This window comes from Asterias rubens, unplaced genomic scaffold (assembly GCF_902459465.1).
Source record: "Asterias rubens unplaced genomic scaffold, eAstRub1.3, whole genome shotgun sequence".
NCBI classification, from domain to species: Eukaryota; Metazoa; Echinodermata; class Asteroidea; order Forcipulatida; family Asteriidae; genus Asterias; species Asterias rubens.
In genome coordinates, this window is record NW_022985698.1 from 339,268 (window position 1) to 354,800 (window position 15,533).

Here is a 15,533-nt window from a genome sequence, read left to right on the forward strand (position 1 = left end):
ATAAACCAACGAGTCAGTTCCAAAGAAAGATTTCTTTGCAACTAAAAAGTTTATAAAGTGCCCAAGCGATTTAAATTATAACTTGGACACACGTGCTGGTTTTGGCAAATTCATACAGAGAGTGTATTGTTTTTCTCAATAAAACAACTGTTGAATACTCTTGTTTTTGCGGCAGTTATAAAGTTTGGATAATGTAGAAAAATTGAAACACTTACATAAAAAATCAAGGCAACTAAACATCTCAATTTAGTCAAAAGCCCATTAAATAAATTTTCGTTAAAAATGTAAGAAGAAATTGTTATTGATAGAGACAAGCTACATGCTTGAACGGGGTCGTGGGTTCGAATCCTGGTCTCGACACTTGTGTCCCTGATCAAGACACTTAACTACAATTGCTTCTCTCCACCTAGGGGTAAATGGGTACCTGTGAGGGCAGAGATGGTTCTTGTGATTGATTTAGCCGAGTAGCACATATTTATGTTGCACAGGCTTCCCCCCAGGGAGCTGAGATGGTTTAAGGAGTGAGTTAAGGCCCAGTGGCCAGAGGTAATAAGGTGAAGTGCTTTGGGACGCCCTCCGGGTGTGAAAAGCGCTTTATAAAAACCGGCTATTATTATCGCATTTTTGATGGGGCATAATCTTTTTCTGAGGGGCTCTTCATCTTCTGAGAGGCAAATGTAAACTGTAGTTTATGTATTAATTATTGGGGGCCTGGAGCGTAGAGGCAAGCAAAGAATAGTGATCAAAATCGCAGAATTCAGCAGTTAGCAGAGCCATGAATTTCGGCACAGGTTATTTCTGCAGTATCTTAAAAAAATAAATGATTTAACAGGATTAAACTTACCTCACCAACATTGATGATCCAAGCTGACTAGATCAGATGCTACTGGACATGAAGTGAAACATCCTGTTTTAGTTAGAGTCTATCCATCTCTGGACGAGTGTGGAGAGGTGGTCTCAATGATGACATCAAAAGACGTCTGTTCGTTGCTACAGTTGAATCTGTACTACTGTATGGAGCCGATCGGACATGGACTCTGACTGCAAATCAAGAAAGAGCCCTAGACAGCGTTTATACAAGATTGCTACGGATGGCCCTTGATGTGCACTGGGAAGACCATATATGCCAAACTCCCAGCTCTACGCTGCCCTACCAAGAGTATCTGTCAAGATCGGAGAATGAAGAATGAGGCTTGCTGGCCACTGTGTCCGCCATCCAGAGCTAGCTGTGAGCCCCCTAGTTCTCTGGGAACCCATTGACGGAAACAGGAGCAAGGGCAGGAGGGGAGAATTACATTCGTAGACCAGCCGAAGAGGGACGCAACACAACAGGAAACATCTGAGCTTAGGACGCTGATGCTGAAACGGGATGCGTGGAAGACATCCTCTCGCTCAACTGACTCAACTATCCATCTGTCTGTCCGAGGGAGAGACATGGGTTGGACAGAAACCACTCCATCCCTGGTTCCCTTCACTCAGTCAGTGACACAGGAAAAACACAAATGTCAAATTGTTTACTTTTGTAAAACATAAATTAAAAAAATGAACAATTTTAAGGAATGCATCCATCAGTAGCACTATAGATATTGAAGACAAGCTTCAAAACAAAACTATCTAGTACATGTATCTATCATTTGACGGACAACAAAACAGGCTATCAGATTTTTGTTAATATGATGATCAAGAAATGCTAAGTGGCTAATCTCATCTCACAATTAAATAAAAGATGGATTTAATGAGTGAAACAAAGAACATCAATTGATGTACGCATACAGCATGTGTGATGTATTTAAGTTGACAACTACATGTAATGTTAAAAGCTTTCAAATTTCAATTGTGCTGACATTTATTTTGATGACAACAATCAATGAGAAGTTTATTGATAGGGGCAATCATTTTGCAAACGGCTTTACTTCAGACAAAATCTTTTTCATGGACATTTGGTCCTAGAGTAAACACTTATAAATTGTTTTGAAGGCAGTGGACACTATTGGTAACTACTCAAAATAACTGTTAGCACAAAACTTTACTTGCTAACGAGTAATGGGGGAGAGGTTAATAGTATAAATCATTGTGAGAAAGGGCTGCCTCTAAAGTAGCGTAATTTTGGAGAAAAAAAAGTAATTTTCCGCGAATTTGATTTCGAGACCTCAGATTTAGAATTTGAGGTCTTGAAGTCAAGCATCTGAAAGCACAGAACTTCGTGTGACAACAAGGTTTTTTTCTTTCATTATTATCTCGCAACTTCGACCACCAATTGAGCTCAAATTTTCACAGGTTTGTTATTTTATGCATGTTGAGATACACCAAGTGTGAGAAGACTGGTCTTTGACAATTACCAATAGTGTCCAGGGTCTTTAAAAACCTTTTTGACACTTACCAAAATGTATCAGACTAGTGATGCATTATGCATGACCCTAAATTTTGAACTTGGTATCAGCTGACACTGAGATACAAAATAAACACTTGTATTTTTTAGCCATAGGGTTGGGCCGACTTACCAAGTAGTTGTTAGATGGAATTTCACCCATGGTGCATACATACAGGGCCTAGGAGCAAACATCACAAGATGTTGAATTCAACAAGCACACTCAAGATAACGGGCACATGAAAGAAAAGCAAAAACAAATATGAAGTAAATAGGTCCTCATTTGGGTTACTTAATTAAGGCTTTTTGAAAAAGCCCTACATGTAATGTTTTAAATTTTCAAATTATGTTTGCTTATATTTATTCTGATGCCAATTAATCAATAAGAAAATAATTTAATAGATGTTAAATTTACATCGGGATAAAGAATATTAATTTTTTTTTTAAAACCCATATACCAATGTGTGTTAGCACTGTTTATATAACACCCAAGCAGATCCTTGCCATTTGATTGGAGGATTGTCCATCACGTGATTGCAAATAAAAGTACTATTGCACTCTAAGTCGCTACGTCACTCACCGTGCCTTTTCCGTTCCATTCAGCATGCATTTTTTGTTCCATCCGAAAAGTACATTGCATGGTAAGTAAAAACATCACTGCATGATGCATTCATGACGCTAAATGCTGAACTTGGTATTTACTGACAATGTGATGCAACATAAGTTTACACCATTCTAATGTACATTTTATGGCCAAAGAGTTGGGTTGACTTTAAATAATAATAATAATAACTTTTGATTTATATAGCGCCTAATAACTAACACTTAATTCTCTAAGCGCTTTACATTAGTACCCTGGTCATAGGGCCAAAAACATCCCTTTTTAATGTTTCTCAGCTCCCTTGGGAGTATACAACCTGGGCAACAGTTTATATCGCTCGAAAGGCTTTTTCATACACAATATCAACCTCTACCCTCGCAGGTACCCATTTCTTCCCCTGGGTGAAGAGAAGCAATTATAGTAAAGTATCTTGCTCAAGGACACAAGTGTCACGACCAGGATTCGAACCCACCCTCCGGTGAAAACGCACCAAAACTTGAATTCGATGCTCTTAACCACTCGGCCATGACACTCTACAAGTAACCGTTGGATGGAAATTCATTCCTGGTGCCTGCGTACAGGGCCTAGAAGCAAACATCACAAGATGGTGGCTGGTGGAATTCATCCAGCACACTCGGGCAAAAGGGGGCACATGAAAAAAGTGAAAACAAATATCAAGTAAATAAGCCTTCATTTTATGACTTCACTTTAAAGGCAGTGGACACTATTGGGAACTACTCAAAATAATTTTAGCACAAAACCTTACTCGGTCAAGGAATTATACTGTACTGCTAATTTAAATCACCTATTTGGTTGGAAAAAACTTTTACAAAGGCTAGTAGGAATTGGACAATTTTGAGGATTTTGTGTAATTATTACAATATAAATTATGGCTGTTAAAATGTTCAACATCAACAAATTGTTGGCTATATTGCTACTTGTGACTAAAAAGTCATTTACAAATACAGCACCAGCCACTAGTAAGGCATGAACTAAAACACATTGTGGACTGTGCATCACCATGAAGTCCCGTAGCAGGAACTAGGAGTGCAAAATCTCAATCCTAGAACCATGTACTTTGCAAAACAAAGACAAAACTGACAGGAAATTGTAGATTTGGAAAGCCCCTACTCTATATGCCCAAGACTTTTTTACTATACTAAAAATATTATTTCCTTCTTATGTGAGGTGATAACCTTTCTGTCAGTTTACAATAAATTGTGCATAACTGTCATTCATAGATTAATTTAGACCACTAGAATGTTTAGACCACATTGTTTGAAACAATTTTGGCAGTAGCACAGCCATCAAGGAGATGCAAGTAATTATGTATATTTGTTGTACTACTAATTTAATTCACCTATTTGGCTGGGGAAACAAATTCATACAAAGGCTAGTACATAGTAGGAGTACTATGGCCCTTTTCAAAACCATGGCTTCCGCTTTGGCTTCAGGCTGTCTTAAGCACGCGAGCACGTTTTACGCAAAGCACGATCAAACAGTCGCAGGGCCAATCTAGCCCAAGCCGAGTCTGAAGCCGAAGCTGTGTTTCGAAAAGGGCATATGTTGGGTAAGCAGGCCTGTGAGTGGACCCTTAAAAACCAAGAGCTTTAGTGTAACGTCAAGTGAGCACGCGTCATGCATTTACACTGGTCGAAGGGGCCCCCCCTTAATCCAGTAACTTACATTAATGTAGCTCTACATTATTGTTTCCAAGCTTATATATACATGTAAGGTACTAAAGGAATTTTAAAAAAGGGGAAAAAGAGAGAAGAAAAAAAGAAATATAAAACCGTCCTGATTTCCGCTTTAAAGCGAGGATTTCACAGGCCTGGTAAAGGGGTAGAAAGTATTTACTTTCCCTGTCTATTTGTTGTATTGCTGTGCCCAAACAATATATTAAAGTCACCTGGAAATATATTTTTTTTTCTTCAAACATTAGAGTATATATGTTTCTGAACAATAAAATAATTTTGAGTATTCAAACATTAGAGTATATATGTTTCTGAACAATAAAATAATTTTGAGTAATTGTTGTTAACGATTTTATGTAAAAAAAAAAAAAAAAAAAAGTTGTGTGGGGGTGACTCCGCCTACACACGTACGTGCAAGTACATTCAAGTCCTAATCGTGAGTTTGTACGTTTCGAAAAAGGTTTTTTCTTGCATTTTTCCGGCAATGTGGCCAGGTGTATTGCTGCATCAACAACTAAAGATGGGGTCAGTTTGCAAGTCTTTTCCAGCGCTGTGCAGTAAACACTTCGAGCCGTCATGCTTCGAGAGTCTGGAATACACTACACATTTTGACATGAAGAGAAAAGTTCTTTTCTATAACATTACACCATCCCAACAATTTTTCCAGCTAGTGGGGAAGTCAAAGAAGGTACCTGATAGGACTAGTAGTACCTGAATGACGTAACGAACCTAAAGGAGCATTTGCCTAATGTGAAAAAAATCAGGTATTGTTTCAACTTTGAGGGCATGTTTTTAGCTTGCGCCATGCGTCACTATCTTGTGTTGGCACTGCTTGCGATTCATCGCGCCTCGATTGACGTCACGAGCAGCACCCTCTCGGGTCGAAATTTTGTAAATTTTGTAAATTTGTTTTATGAAAGGCCGAAATGAATTTCCCATCGTGTACAATAAAGTGAATTGAAATTGAAAAACTATAGTGTCGATCATGCACTGGCTCTGGTTTGAAAAATAAACATTTTAAATGTATAACGAAAAAGTTTGAAAAAACCACAAAAGAATAGGGCCTAATTTTGTTTTAAAAAAAATACAACTTACAAGCCAGCAACACATAAACGAAAAAGACAATTAATCCTTGGTGTGGACAGGCTAACACAATTTAAAGAACTAAGTAAATGTTGACTTGTAGAGGAATGTCTTGAAACTCAATCAATGGTTACCAGAAATTCATTCAAAATCTTCGAGGGCAACGCATTTATTTCTGTATTTTTACAACATGGAAACTCAGTCCAAAATACCACACCAACAGCGCAGATTTTTACAACAGTACTCGTGCAACAAATGTCATACTTACAGGTGTCCTTGACGAAGAAATCAGAAGCTTCCTGAGCTCGCTGGATCCAGGAATTTTCCATCGTTAAATGCGCGGGGATCGCGGCCTTCTCGTTGTCGTAACTAAGAGTCTGAATACTTAAAAACTAGGCGCGCACGTAATAATATACAGAGCCGAGTAGCCCTTTACAATGGGACAAAAGACCCGTCTTTTGTCCCATTGTAACGGTCTTCTTTATGGAATTCACTCCCTGGAGCCCAAACGAGCATGTTCCTCACGTGCCTCTCCCTTCAGTAGCCCAAATTCGAATGAGCAAAAGGAAGAGATTCCCCAATAAAGGCTTTCCAATGTCAAATAAAAACCCGCAGAGAATTATTTTTTTAAACTTGTGCAAAAAAGTACAGAATTTGCTTCCAAAAGACAGAGGGCGCACTTCTATCGTTTGGTTTCTTCAAATACACAGCTGCTGTGATTGGTCAATAGACCACATTTCCTATGACGTCACGTTTCCTATGACGTCACAATGATACGCAAGAGCTACATAAATGTTTTTAAATATTTTTGGGAAAGCACAAAAAGAAAACATAAAGTCCAACATTTAATAGAAATTGCACCGTTATTTTAGCAGGAGTGTGGAATAGGCTAGCAATGTCAAAACAGTCCAACACAACGTTTAACTCAATGGTTTAACCAAACGTTGACTGGCCAATTTTATGAATAAGTTTTGCATGAAACTGTTTAGTATAATATACCAACTGTGAGACGGGCAATGAAGGGATGTATGCATTTTGCATAGATTTTTTAAACGCAAATTTAGCATGATAAGAGCACCCAAATTGTGCCATGTATAAAGAATTGTATCAAATTAAATTATCGAAATCTTGCCTGCCAGAAATACTTTGAAAACAACTGTTTGGTAAATCTTTAGGTAAACAAGATTACTATAAACATGAAAACAACTGTTTGGTAAATCTTTAGGTAAACAAGATTACTATAAACATGGTCGACACATTTGGGGTCTGGTTGTGGCATAGAGCTCTAGGTTGTGGTTATTTTTTTTTTTCTTCTTTTCTTTTTTTTTTTGGGGGGGGGAGGGAGGGGGTTCTATTGCCGCAACAAATTGATCTATAGACCCCTTGAAAATGCATGCAGCTTACTCACATGTGCCTATCCTGGGTGTAATTTTTGGTCAAATAGTGTACAAGCATGCACAAAAGAGAGTTGGCATCCAAAATTACGCGCATTATTTGGAAGCGCAGTATATGTATTGTGTGAAAAACCAATAGCTCCCCCTTGCATAACGCAAAATGCTACAATTTTACGCACATGTTTTTACGCACAGGAGAACAGCTATTGTCCAGTGATGCCTGTCCTTTATGAGAGTGTATGAGCATTACCTAGATGATCAGCTGCCCAAACACACGTGAGTTAATTTACTGGCTTTGGGGCAGCCATTAGCCTTTATCTCCACTAAACATTCAAGCAAACCAAAACGTGACTTTAAGCGCCTCCATAGCGGTTCAGCGCGTTAACCAGCACGTGACTGTTTAGCGCGTCCATGAAGAACCAGGAATGTTTGTGTACGGCTTATTATGCGTATGTACGCGCGACCAATCTAGGTATAGACCTTTTCGCAAATACCGGGGTGCGCGCGTAAAGCTTGGAATTAGGTGCATTGTGGTCTTGCTGGTATCCAAATTTGATCCATATCTATCCCACAATGCACCTCATTCAACAGTCTGCGCTTGCGCATTGGTATTTGCGATAAGGTCTATTGTATGAGTGTGAGGTCTTATGCAATGCGTCTATTGACCTTATCATTGATCTCTTCTATCAATATAGTAGAGATCAATGGACCTTATGCATTGACGTCATCCAGCCACCATCTTATAGGTAAAACGGTGACGAAATCGAAACGCACAGATTTGTATGCGCGGCGCACAGGATTGGCCAATGAACAACCTCCTTTTTACCTCTAGGTGAGGGCGCCCTACTGAAATGACATCATGTGCATAGACCTTATCGCAAATACCAATGCGCAAGCGCAGACTGTTGAATGAGGTGCATTGTGGGATATATATGGACCAAATTTGGATACCAGCTAGACCACAATGCACCTAATTCCAAGCTTTACGCGCGCGCCCCGGTATTTGCGAAAAGGTCTATAAGGTCTATTAGCAGACGAGACCGAGTGTGCGTCTTTCCAGCAACGATCGTATAGCGCCGCTACGCGGCGCAAGATAGATAACTCAACGCAGACGCAGTGCAAATACGTGAAATAATCGTGGGGGCCAGCGGACGCCATTATGGCAAGGTGAGACATGTGAAATGTCCCGGATGTTGATGTAAACAAACGCGAAGAGTGACCAGGTGCATGTGCACGATCATCTGATCTCACTCCTTTTTGTTCACATCAGATGGCCAATAAGTACAAATGAAGATTGTTTTTTAAGGTAAATGTCAACTTCTCGGATTCATTAATGACTGCCAAGATTATATCGCCATTTTATATCGGCATTTTATATTATGCTTAGATTTAGAAGAAATTTTGGAACTTCACAGTTATGACTATCCTATCAAACGTTTGAAAAGAACTCCATCAAATTGGGGCTTGTTTGTCCCTTTTGTCCCTTTTTACAGCTCCATCCATGGTTTAAACAATTACAATACAATGACAAGCCTGCCTGCAACTATTTTATTTACAAAATTTTTGTCAGTTGTCACAACAAGGACTAAGATAAGACTAGAGTCTTGATTAAAATGAAGTACATACTTAACAAAACATAAAGGCATCAGAGAACAAAATATTTGTTGGTGTTTAACAGAGGTGTGCAGTACACATTTATTCTGATGTTTTCAAGATTTAGGGTTCATTTATTTTAGAATACACCTTTACAGTTAAGAATAATATAAGATTAGACTGGGTTGATTAAGCTGTAGGGATAGATGGGACCCGGAAGTAGTTGATCTGCATCCGCTGATTAGGAACAGGATTGTTAACGCCAATGTTTCATCGCTGATGGGAGTAGAGGGGAGGGGTGTGGTGGGCTTAGTGTTTTGGGGGAGGGTGGACTTGGTGTTTGGGGTTTTGTCTATGGGAGAGCATTTACCCACAGAGGCTGATGATATAAACATGGAAACTAAAAGGGGCATAATCCATACCTGCCAACCGTGAAACCTCAACAATAGGAACACCAGTTTTTAAAGTTCTCAGATAGAAACACAAAAGGTTATGCAGTAAAGCTTATTACATTCATAACAAATTATGTACACCAATACAATGTGCTCAAATCTCTGTAAGAAAATCTCTGCTGTCACAAACAAATGGAACACACTTTTGCCAGAAATTGTTCACAGTGGTTTCTTTTCAGAAGTAGGAATGTTCTGATTTTTTGCAGCCTGTAATCTGTAATCTTAAAAATCTGGCAATTCCAATCAAGTCTGAACAGTTGGCAGATAGGTCATGATGATCTTGGAGTCAATAAAGGAGAGTTTGGGGAAGATCAAGGAGCCAGTCTACTTATTATCTGACAACTAAAACAGCAATATAAATCAGTCTTTGAAACGTTTTATTTAATTTCAACAGAAGAATTGTGGTTATGTATTGATGCAAACTTCAACCATCAATATTCACAATTAGTACACTTTGTATGTAATATCAGATTGAGTGATTCAATTTGTATACTGTGCATCTTATGAATTGTGGAAATGTGTAGGGGGTAGGGAGTCTGCGCTGCTCTAGTAAATAGCATACGGTTTGATTTATTGTGTGCTCTGTGTAGCCTGCTGTGTGTGTCACTGGATATCTATTCTGTCTCTGCTCATTCAGCTAACTAACCATCTCTATCAGCAACCACCAGTGGGCTAGCTGCTCTGCAACTTTGCATCCTGCTGCACTGATCTACTGCTCAGCTCTGATTATCTGCAACTCAGCTCATCTCCCAAAAGAGTTCCATGCCCAAAATTAACCGGGCTTAATTTCATGGCTCTGCTTACCGTCACATTCTGTGCTTACTGTGCAAGTGCTAGGTACCATGGAGTAAGCATGCCCACAAGCAAAAATTTCCTGCTAACCTGTGAAATACGCTTGACATAAGCGCCGTAATTCCCTGCTTTGTAAGCGCTGATTCTTTTTTTATAGTAAGCAGAGCCATGAAATTAGGCCAGAGCAACAATACGCCCTCGCAGGTTGCCTTTTATTGACTTTATGGACTTGCATGGGTACTGGTTGGCTAAATAGCACGTAATAGAGTATATTATGATCACTCACTCTCATGTACAATCTGCAATGTAAAAACTATACAATCAATAACAAAATGTGTACAGAACAGGAATAAAGAACAGTGTCTGTCCTTTCTTGTTTTATCTGACAGAACTATTCAATTGATAGATTGTTGAGCTCACAAGACAAACTGATGTTTAGCTTTACTGAGAGCCGACAGAGCATGGTTGACCTATATGAAGAATGTTCTCAGTGGGTGGTGGAGGAGGAGGGGGGAGGGGGGCCGGAGGGATGCAAGCCCCACCTGATGACTGGTCCAATGATGGGGTCCGTTTATGTCCATCTCTCTGAGGGATTTTGTTTGGATTGAAGGAGAGTCCTTCAGCAGCTCTGAGATGGCTTTCTAATGTCCTTGTTGTGTCATCTGTGCATCAAGGCCCAACTTCATGGCTCTGCTTACTGCCGAATTTGCACTTACAACACCACTTTCCGCTTACGTGCAGGTGTCGAATCTATGCAATAGTTGTAAACATGTAAGTACAGCATGCCTAGTAACATGGAGTACGCACTCACACAAGCCAAAATTTCCTGCTCAAATGTGCAAAACACTTGAGGTAAGCGCGGAATTCCCTGCTTCCGCTCAGCGCAGTTTCTTTGCTTACGGTATGCAGCGCCATGAAATTGGGCCATGATGAGGCTCCAGAAGCTTCACCAGTTGATGAAGCTGGAGAGGATCTCCGAGGGGACTGTACACCTCCATTCATATCCGAAAGATCACTGGGAGAGCGGGTCACACTAGCGAATGTCATGTAGGGTTTGGTGGGCTGTCATCACCGCAGTTTGTCATGCTGGTTAAGATCACCATTATCAACGTCGTCATTCAGCAAAGACTTGCGTTTATGGCCGCCTCATCCTCAAATTGTAACCGGAGGGCACACTCCTGGAGTCGCCTCCATCACCTGGTCTGTCTCATCTGCAGCTCTTCTCAGCTCTCCTACGCTTCTACCACTCCACGTTGTCACATTGTCAGTCCAGCACAGTTAGGATATTGAATGTTATTGTGATGTCATCGGATGGTTGATTTGGGTGCTTGCTGAATGCATGGGCTTGCATGTGAAGGCCAATCTCCCGAATGATTTCAGTGCACTGAGAACGCAAACAAACAAGTTTCAAGTTTTTACAAAATTTGAACTTAAAGGCACAACACATTTGAAGGGTCTAATTGTACACAATGCCCACAGATTTACACTAAACTTACACACTTTGAAGATAATGATAGTAGAAAGCTAATCTGAAAATATTTCTTGCTGATGAGGTGCTGTAGTTTTTGAGAAATTTGTAAAACAATGTCATGAAAATAACTTTTGTCTTAGTGATCATGAGACGAAAATTAATTTAGCATTAAGCTTGGGCGATATCACGATATTATCGAATATCGCGATATTAATTTGGAATCGATTTCGATATCGGATAGATTTGGTTTTTATCGAAATATCGATATATCGCGATATATCGCGATAATCGCGATATCGATTAAATATCTCGATGTATTTGCTAGCTGAGTCATCTTGCACCCCGTAGGTTTGGAGTAAAACCAGAAGAATAGGTCATTAGAAAACCTCTCTTATGCTATGACTGTCTCTTCTACAACTTTCAATTGGAGTTTGAAGACTGATGATGTCAAATTTAATTAATCGCCATTAAATCGAATATCGCGATATATTGTCGGCGATAAATCGTGAATAAAATAAATCGATATCGCCCAAGCTTATTTAGCATGATAAAAACATATATTCATGACATTTTTCTACTCATTTCTTAAACACAGCAGCACCTCAGCAACTAATATTTTAAGTTATGCTTTCTACTATCATTATCTTCAAACGGTGTAAGTTTAATGTAAATCTGTGGACATTGTGTTTTTTGATACAAAATGAACCCAAATCCTTTAACAATTGTTAGCATAAAAACTTAATTGATAATGAGCTATGGAAAGCGTTTGATAGTACATAAAACATTGTGAGAAACTGCTCCTTCTGAAGTAAAGTAGTTTTTGAGAAAGAGGTAATTTCTAACTCAAATATAATTTTAAAAAAAACAGGACTGAAGCCTTTTTCAGGCATCTGACAATTTGTGCAACAAGGGCGTTTTTTCTTTAACTGTTCTCGTGCAACTTGGACGACCAATTGAGCTCAGATTTTCACAGATTTGTTTGTTTATGGACATGTTGGGTTACACAAAGTGAGACTACTGGTATTGTCCAGTTCCTTACTAAATAATTAACCCAATAGTGAGGTTCGAAATAATTACCTTTCATTAATGCATCTTCAAATCTAGTTTTCCTTTAAAATCCATTATAGTCTCGTTGGTTTACCTAAAAGTAGTGCCTAGTTTCATAGAGCTGCTTAAGAACAAAACAATTGTGCTTATCAAAATAAGGTTACCAACCATACTGCTGTGTCACATGTACAATTTGTGACTGGTATCCTGCCTACTTGTGTTAAGCAGAAAGGTGTTCCCTCATAATTCTCTACTATAAGCAGCGCTATGAAGTTTCATGGGTCAAATCATCAACAAATAATTAAAAAGACTTTTAAAGACACTGGACACTATCGGTATTTGTCAAAGACTAGTCATCTCACTTGGGGTTTCTCCACACATGCATAAAAAAAACAAAGCTGTGAAAATTTATACTCAATAGTTGTCGAACTTGCAAGATAACACTGGAAGAAAAAACACCCTTGTCAAACTAAATCGTGTGCTTTCAGATACTTGATGTCGGGACCTCAAAATTTAATTATGAGGTCTCGAAATCAAATCCGTAGAAATATACTTCTTTTCTCAAAATTATGTTACTTCAAAGGAAGCCACCATTTCTCACATGTTTAATACTATCAACAGCTCTCCATCCGCTTGTTCCCAAGTCAGTTTTTATGCTGAAAATTATTTTAAGTAATTACCGATAGTGTCCGGTGCCTTTAACACTTCAGATATTAATTCTTACCCTATTTGCTTGAAGTATGGTTACTCTCTGCACCATCAGGTTTCTGCATTCGAGGTCCACAAACTGCCTGCCATTATTCCCTTTGAGATGACACCACCTCCCTGACGCCTGAAAGCCACGAGCCACTGACCATTCTCAATAACAACAAAACAATAACATGTCATTAAAGGCAGTGGACACTATTGGTTATTACTCAAAATAATTATTAGCATAAAACCTTTCTCGGTTATGAGTAATGGAGAGGTTGGTAGTATAAAACATTGTGAGAAATGGATTTGATTTCGAGACCTCAGATTTAGTTGAGAGACAGACCAACTTTAATATTCGCTAAGCAAGCTTTGGTTGAGAGACGGGTAAAATCATCTGCTAAGCAAGTTTTGGTTGAAAGATGTAAATTTATCTGCTAAGCAAAGTTGGGTAGGGCAACAGGTAAACTCATCTGCTAAGCAAATTTGAGTAGAGGGACTGGTAAACTCATCTGCTTAGCTAGCTTGGGTTTGGAGACAGATAAACTGATCTGTTAATCAAGCTTTGGTTGAGAGACGGACAGTTATCTGCTAAGCAAGGTTTGGTTGAGTGACAGGTAAACTCGACTGCTAAGCAAGTTTGAGTAGAGGGACTGGTAAACTCATCGGCTTAGCTATCTTGGGTTTCGAGACAGATAAATTGATCTGTTATTCAAGCTTTGGTGTAGAGACAGACAGTTATTTGCTAAGCAAGCTTTGGTTGGGTTACAGGTAAACTCGTCTGTTATTAAGCAATATTGTGTAGGGGAAGGTAAACCCATCTGCTAAGCAAGGTTTGGTTTGGGGACATGTTACCTCACCTGATAAGCAATTTTTAGGTCGGGGGAAAGGTAAACTCATCTGCTAAGCAAGCTTTGGTTGAGAGTCGGACAAAAGTATCTGCTAAACAGGCTAGGGTAGCGGACAGGTAAACAGCCAAGCAGGCTTTGGCAGGGAATCAGGTAAACTGATCAGCTAAACAAACTTGTGTTGGGAGAAAGGTAAAATGATTTGCATAGCAAATTTTGGTTGAGAGTCAGATAAATGCATCTACTAAACAGGCTAAGATAGAGGACAGGTAAACCCAACAGTTAAGCAAGCTTTGGCAGGAAGACAGGTAAACTCATCTGCTAAGAAATGACAACTCATCTACATAGCAAATTTTGGTTGAGAGTCAGATAAATGCACCTGCTAAACAGGCTAGGATAGAGGACAGGTAAACTCAACAGTTAAGCAAGCTTTGGCAGGAAGACAGGTAAACTCATATGCTAAGCAAACTTGTGTTGGGGGAAATGACAACTCATCTACATAGCAAATTTTGGTTGAGAGTCAGATAAATGCACCTGCTAAACAGGCTAGGATAGAGGACAGGTAAACTCAACAGTTAAGCAAGCTTTGGCAGGAAGACAGGTAAACTCATTGCTAAGCAAACTTGTGTTGGGGGAAATGACAACTCATCTACATAGCAAATTTTGGTTGAGAGTCAGATAAATGCATCTGCTAAACAGGCTTGGATAGGGGACAGGTAAATTAAACAGCTAAGCAAGCTTTGGCAGGAAGACAGGTAAACTCATCTTTATGCTTTCAAATGATACGGAAGATACTACTGAAGACATTTTATCAGTGCGGACTGGGCCTATTAGCGAAAGTTTGAGATTAATTAAGAATTTTGTGAGTTTGTGTTTTTTGGTCAAAAATAGTTTTACAAATCTGTGATTCCGGCATGGGACGATTTTTCAGATTTGGGGTGGAAAACTCGGTGATTTTGTGCTTTCAAATGATACAGAAGATACTACTGAAGACAAACTATCAGAGCGGACTGGGTATATTAGCAAAAGTTATGAGATTTTTTAAGAGTTTTAAATAAATAAACAAATCTGTGATGCCTTCTATTTTTCAGATTTTGGGTGAAAATTATTTTGTTGATTTTATGCTTTCAAATGACACAGAAGATATAACTGAAGACATTTTATCAGTGTGGACTGAGATTAATTAAGAATTATGTGAGTTTGTGTTTTTGGTCGAAAAAGTCTGAAACTCCAACTCACTTCTTTCTTATTTGATAGTGTCACGTGTCCCCTCCAACCAATTTCCTGCAGAAGCTCCATGGCATCTTCTGTTGCCTGCCCGAGTAGCCCGTCAGTGTCACAATCATGGATTTGGTGGTGGAAAAACACACTTTTATGGCTGAGGGTTGATGTTTCTAGGTCTATTTGCGCTAGCTCGGCTCTTGTATTGTATTGAGAAATCTACCTATTGAACATGAAATACCTCGACCCCATGTCTGTCAGTTTTCCTGGCCTCCTTGA

At 39.2% G+C, this 15,533-nt stretch overlaps 1 long non-coding RNA gene across 1 annotated transcript; it reads right to left on the reverse strand.

Annotated features, from left to right (window-relative positions):
* Positions 1–8,815: 8,815 nt before the first annotated feature.
* On the reverse strand, positions 8,816–15,531 carry LOC117305738. The gene is made up of 3 exons (XR_004520719.1): positions 15,273–15,531; positions 13,220–13,353; positions 8,816–11,361 (listed from the first exon to the last, which is right to left on the reverse strand). It is a non-coding gene; the product is annotated as an uncharacterized LOC117305738 (long non-coding RNA).
* Positions 15,532–15,533: the final 2 nt, after the last annotated feature.